At 27.9% G+C, this 6244-nt stretch overlaps 2 non-coding genes across 2 annotated transcripts; one reads left to right on the top strand and one right to left on the bottom strand.

The window, feature by feature from the left end:
• Positions 1-3806: 3806 nt before the first annotated feature.
• Positions 3807-3894, bottom strand: TRNAS-GCU (transfer RNA serine (anticodon GCU)). Its single transcript has one exon. It is a non-coding gene; the product is annotated as a tRNA-Ser (tRNA).
• A 1811-nt stretch (positions 3895-5705) lies between these two features.
• TRNAR-UCU (transfer RNA arginine (anticodon UCU)) lies at positions 5706-5777 on the top strand. The gene has a single exon. It is a non-coding gene; the product is annotated as a tRNA-Arg (tRNA).
• Positions 5778-6244: the final 467 nt, after the last annotated feature.

The raw sequence follows: 6244 nt of genomic DNA, 5'->3' as shown, positions 1-6244 counted from the left end.
CTTTACGAAGATCCCTTCCTTCTCTTCGGGATCGAACATCAATTGCAATGATTCGATAAACGGCTCATTGGGATAGATGTAAATTAACAATACCCCCCCCAGAACCGTATAAGAAGTTTTCTCCTCGTACGGCTCGAGGAAATTCAAAGTTATGTATAGAATTCTAATTAATGTCAAATAGATCCATAGATTATTAAATCAATTAGACTATGATTTAAATACTTTTTTCTTATTCTTTTGTTTATTTTTTATTCTTTTTTGAAAAAAAAACTCATTCTTATCCCCATAACTCAAGTTGTATAACTCTCACTCAAAGGAAAACAACCCTTAAGCTTAAGCATTTCATTTATTGAGCGGTCTCTAACCCCTTTATTTTTGCCTGTCTCCTTTAGAATCTATTTCGATTCTTCATTCAGATCTAGTTTAGTTATTGAGACAATTAAAAAAGGTTTTTCCTTGTTCCAGAATCCTTTATCCTTGCCTTGAATCATTGGGTTTAGACATTACTTCGGTGATCTTTAATCGTTTCAAAATGGCAGCAACATACCATTTTTTGTGATTTCTTTTTATCAAAGAATCATATAAATAATGGATTCTCGCGTGATACACTTTTGATCAAATTTGACGTTTGAATTTGAAACTTGCTCGAATTGGATCCTTTCGATTTCTATATCGAACATATACTTACGAAGTTGTTTCAACTTATTGATTGACACTAACCCTAGATCTCTGCCCTTGATAAATGAATCAATACTTTCTACTCGAGCTCCATCATGTACTATTTACATCAAAACCCTCAAAAAATGAGAGCTCGAGTGGAACAGAACAAACGATGTCGAGTCAAGAGCATCTTCATTCCTATATAATAAAAAATGGTGGGTGTAAGAATCCACAGTAGATCATGTCCTTCAAGTCGCACGTTGCTTTCTACCACATCGTTTTAAACGAAGTTTTACCATAACCTCTAATTTCTTGGAACTGGTATGTAATTGATTCATTTATTGAATCATGTATAGTCATTGGTTTAATTGGTCCATAGTAATCTATACTCTTATGACATGGGTAGTTTTTGAAAAAGTCTTAGTAACAGTAACAATTCAATTTATTTAAACCCATATTTTATTGTATATATTGGATCAATAACATTTTTTTTGTATTGTATGAGTGCAATATGGATTTCGCTATATATAGATATTTTCTATATATATAGAGAGAGATATTTTTTATTTATAGAAATTAAGAAATAATTAATTACGAATAATTAAGAATCTCCATTTTTAAATTTCTTCATAGAATGGATTCACGAGTTTCACACTTCTTCGAGTACCAAGGACTCATAAGAAATCATTAAAAAGATTTAATTGATTGAAAATTTCCTACCTGAATATTATTTTAATAAACTTTTGTAATAAAAAAGGATTTATTATATTTTATTATCATAATTTATTATATTTTATTATCATAAATAAATGCATATTCGGATTAACCCATCAATGATTTGAAACAAATAGATAGATCAAAAAAAAAAATCTCTTGTTTTTTCGTGCAGTATTGGATAAAAAAAGACTGATGTCAGGGAAAATTCGGGTTGGTATTCTTTTTGATAAAATAAAAATAGAAAGATTAGGGAATTACCATATCTATCAGATAGACTAACCTACTGTCCTTGAAAATAATTATAGATATTTTATTTGAAATAATGAAATATTTCAAATAATAATTTTAAAAATTTAGGTATCAAAAATCTTTTTCACAAAAATATAAATAAAACGATAAAAATACATAATAAAAATACATACATATCAGCATTTTCTGCCTAGTTTATTTAACTTAAGAGACTCAATAATCTTTCCCTAAAATAAAGTGAAAAGATGTATGAATAACCTCTGTCTGAATTGTTACTTGGATTTACAATTATTCATTACAGACAAACACAAAATACGAAAAAATGAGGTGAAAAGAAATACATAATATGTTACATATGTAACTTGATTCTTTATTAATCAGATTCGGACAGACATTAAAATTGATATCTTCCATTATGGATTAACTCCTATCTACCCCCCCCCAATTATATAGAGTAGATCCATCATAAATCAAAAAAGGATTCTCCAGGGGACTGGACTAGTTTCGTGGGTGCTAGACTATCTTGTATAAGTCCAAAGTCAAACAGATCTAGATTAAGCGATTGTTCCTACCTATTTTTTTGATTTGACTCTAAATTTGAGTATCCTAAATCGGTCTTAAGAGACTTAAGAACATTGATTGAACTCCATTAGTGCCAAAAACACAAGACCTTCGTGTTTATAATTCAAAAATCCACAGAAAAAAAAAAAAAATAATCGGGTTTCACACACCATTTAAGGGATAGAGAATAAGAGAGGCTTTTGCATTTCGATTTTAAATGCATCATTATAAGAAAATAAGAAAGAACAATCACATTATATCTATATCTAATACTAGACTCTTAAACATAAGGTTGTTTAAAAGGGCAATCTTTAGTCTGATATGATATAGAATATTTCTCTATATATCCTATAATATACTATGATATATATAATACGCATACTCTGGGACGGAAGGATTCGAACCTCCGAATAGCGGGACCAAAACCCGTTGCCTTACCACTTGGCCACGCCCCATTTATATTCAACACTAATAAACACTAATATCGGTAGTGGTTGGTCGTCAATTCCAGTACAAATATTTATAGAAATAATTAGATTGTTGCTAGGATTTTGATACGTTTATAGATCAAATTAAACTTAATTTATTGATCATTACATATAATTCCATTAAGATATTGTATGAAAGTAGGATTTCTTCTATTCTCTTTTTATTTGAGAATTGAAGGATTTTTGATTGGCTGAGTTCAAATCAAAGAAAGGTTTTTTGACCTACTTTATGTTATTAATTTTTCCCTTATCCCTTATATCATATCAATAATAAGGGATTAATAACTCAATCAAATCAAAAGAAATACAATTATCTTCAAGAACAAAGAAAAAAAAAATTGTTATGCTTAATATCTTAAGTTTCATCGGTATCTGTCTTAATTCTTTCCTTTATTCAAGTAGTTTTTTCTTCGCCAAATTGCCTGAGGCCTACGCTTTTTTGAATCCAATAGTAGATGTTATGCCAGTAATACCTCTATTCTTTTTTCTATTAGCTTTTGTTTGGCAAGCTGCCGTAAGCTTTCGATGATATTTTTAATACTGTATGAGACAAATTCATGATTTACTAGAAAAAAAAAGATTATAACTAGTTATAAGATCAGATAAGTCGTACATACAGTCTGAACCTTTGAGTTGAGTCCAATATTTAAATTCTTCTATAGGTGTGATAAATCTGGATCACTCTCATTTTCTTATTCTTACTTTTTTCCATCGAACGACCCTGTTAAAGTCCCCCACAATATATAATTGTGGGTATGAAATCCAATTTTTAGTAATGAACGACTCAACTCTTAATTTCTGAAAATTTTTTCCTATTTATAGAAAAAACTTCACTGCATTTCTTGGTGTCAAAATAGGTTAAAATGGAGAATCTATTCTCTTTTTTTTTTTTTTAATGATCTTGGAGATTGTGTAATGCTTACTCTCAAACTATTTGTTTATACTGTAGTAATATTCTTTGTTTCTCTCTTCATTTTCGGATTCCTATCTAATGACCCGGGACGTAATCCGGGACGTGAAGAATAAAAAAAATAAAATTTTTTTCTTTGCTTTATTTTGAAATGTTCTTAAAATTTTATCTATTCCATATCTTTCCTCAACTATAAAAAAATACCAAGTAATTGACAGAAACGGAAAGAGAGGGATTCGAACCCTCGGTACAAAAAACTCGTACAACGGATTAGCAATCCGACGCTTTAGTCCACTCAGCCATCTCTCCCCAAATTGAAAAAGGATAATTACTATGATACATTGGATAAAAATAGAAAATGAAGGCTTGAAAAAAGCCCTTCTTTATATCTCTTTATTATCTTTATCTAGCCTTACTATATAGATATATAATTATATACATAATTAATTATCTCGATATATATAATTATCTAGATATATCGATGGATATCTATAAAATCGATAAAAACTTTTATCAGAAATTCCATTTAGATAAATTAGATAAAGGATAAAGTAAGGGTTCAAAAGAAGAGATATCTCCAATCCTAATATATAAATAATACCAATATGATTACAAAAAATATATATTTATAAAAAAAAAAAAAAATAAAGTACCTCTTTTATTTCATCCGAAAAGTCCTTTTCTTTTTATTTCCACGGCCTGGCCTGGTCAGTACCTAGCCGGGCTTTTTTTGTTCCAATGAATCGTAGATGAAATTATTTATTTGATTTGAAAACACAAAATGTTTTTGAAACAAAAAAAATCTAAACAACAAGAACAAGAATAAGAATCATACGAAAGATTATTATTTCAATTCCTATGATACAGAAAAAGATGATATAGAATCAAGGTGCCATTGCTTATTATTATTCTTTATTACTTTACTGGAATAAAAAAACTTGTTATTTAGTTAATTAAAATGAGTGCTCTTTTCCTAATCTCATTAGTCGCCCTGACTAAAATATGTCAACGCTCGAATTTTCATGATTATTTTCTGATCCGATCTTTTTATTACTTATTACTACGGCCTATTTTCGTCTTCGACAAAAGGTCCATTTATATACAATAATTGCATTGTAGCGGATATAGTTTAGTGGTAAAAGTGCGATTCGTTCTATGAATCCCTTAATAGTTAAGGGATCCTTCGGTTTTATTAATATTCCGATCAAAAACTTTATTTCTTAAAAGGATTTAATCCTTTACCTATCGATGAAAGATTCGAGGAAAAATAAAAATTCTCGTGATTTGTATCCAAAAATCAGTTCGAAATTGAAAAAATTGGATCATGAAATTACGAAACATAATTTTATTGAATTGGATCAATGCTTCCAATTGAAGGAATAAGGGATCCATGGATAAAGGTGGAATTTTTTCTAATCGTAACTAAATCTTCAATTTTTTATTTGTGATTGAAGCAAAACAAAATAGCTATTAAACAATGTCTTTGGTTTACTAGAGACGTACACATCGTTTTTTAGCTCGGCGGAAACAAAATACTTTTCCTAAGGATTATTTCAAATAGAAATAGGGAACGAAATAAATAACTGGAAAGATTGTTATAATCTCCTCTTGTATAGGGATCATCTATAAAGCGGGTGCTTTTGAATGCATTCAGACAGAAAGGCTGACATAGATGTTATGGGTGGCATTTTATTTTTTGTTTACATCTTACATCTAGGAATTTATCCATCTTCCATAAAGGAGCCGAATGAAACTAAAGTTTCACGTTCGGTTTTGAATTAGAGACGTTAAAAATGATGAATCAACGTCGACTATAACCCCTAGCCTTCCAAGCTAACGATGCGGGTTCGATTCCCGCTATCCGCTTATCTTATTCTTATATATTAAAAATATAATAAATTATTTATTAATATTTTTAAATTTTTCCAAATTTAAAATATTAATGGAATTAATATTAATATAGAATTACTCAAATATAAATTTGGAATTTACTTAATTTTAACTAATGTATTAGTTAATGTAATACATCATTGAATTGAATACGCAATTTCCGGAATTCTCACACATTTTTTTTACGAATAAGAGAGGTGAAAATACGAAAAAAAAAATTGGAATGAAAAGCGTCCATTGTCTAATGGATAGGACAGAGGTCTTCTAAACCTTTGGTATAGGTTCAAATCCTATTGGACGCAATTTTTTTCCATATATTTTTTTAGTTTTGAATTTCTATATCATGTCAAGAAAGGTATTTTGAATGATTTGAATAAGAGACGCTTATAGTTATAATATAATAACAATTATTTATTAATAGTTAATTAGTTTTAAATTAGTTTTAATATTAACTGTAATTGTAACTATTTTTTTAGATTATTATTTATATAAATAATAATTAGATTATTATTTTTTTTTTTTTTTTTCTGTTTTATTTGAAGATAAGATATTAGTTGAAAAGATATTCAAATTCTAAATATTCATATATTTATGATATTATATTCTAAATATATTATTAGAAATATAATCGAATTTTAACTATTTTATTAATTAATTTATTAATTTATTAATTGCATTATTGCATTTACATTTTATTTGAATATTGATATATATTTCAATTTTTTATAAATATTATTTACTTTCTTAAATATATTTCTATATATTTATG

Source organism: Momordica charantia, unplaced genomic scaffold (assembly GCF_013281855.1).
Source record: "Momordica charantia cultivar OHB3-1 unplaced genomic scaffold, Mcharantia_2.0 BLBB01000168.1, whole genome shotgun sequence".
NCBI classification, from domain to species: Eukaryota; Viridiplantae; Streptophyta; class Magnoliopsida; order Cucurbitales; family Cucurbitaceae; genus Momordica; species Momordica charantia.
This window is presented reverse-complemented; position numbering and strand designations above follow the sequence as displayed.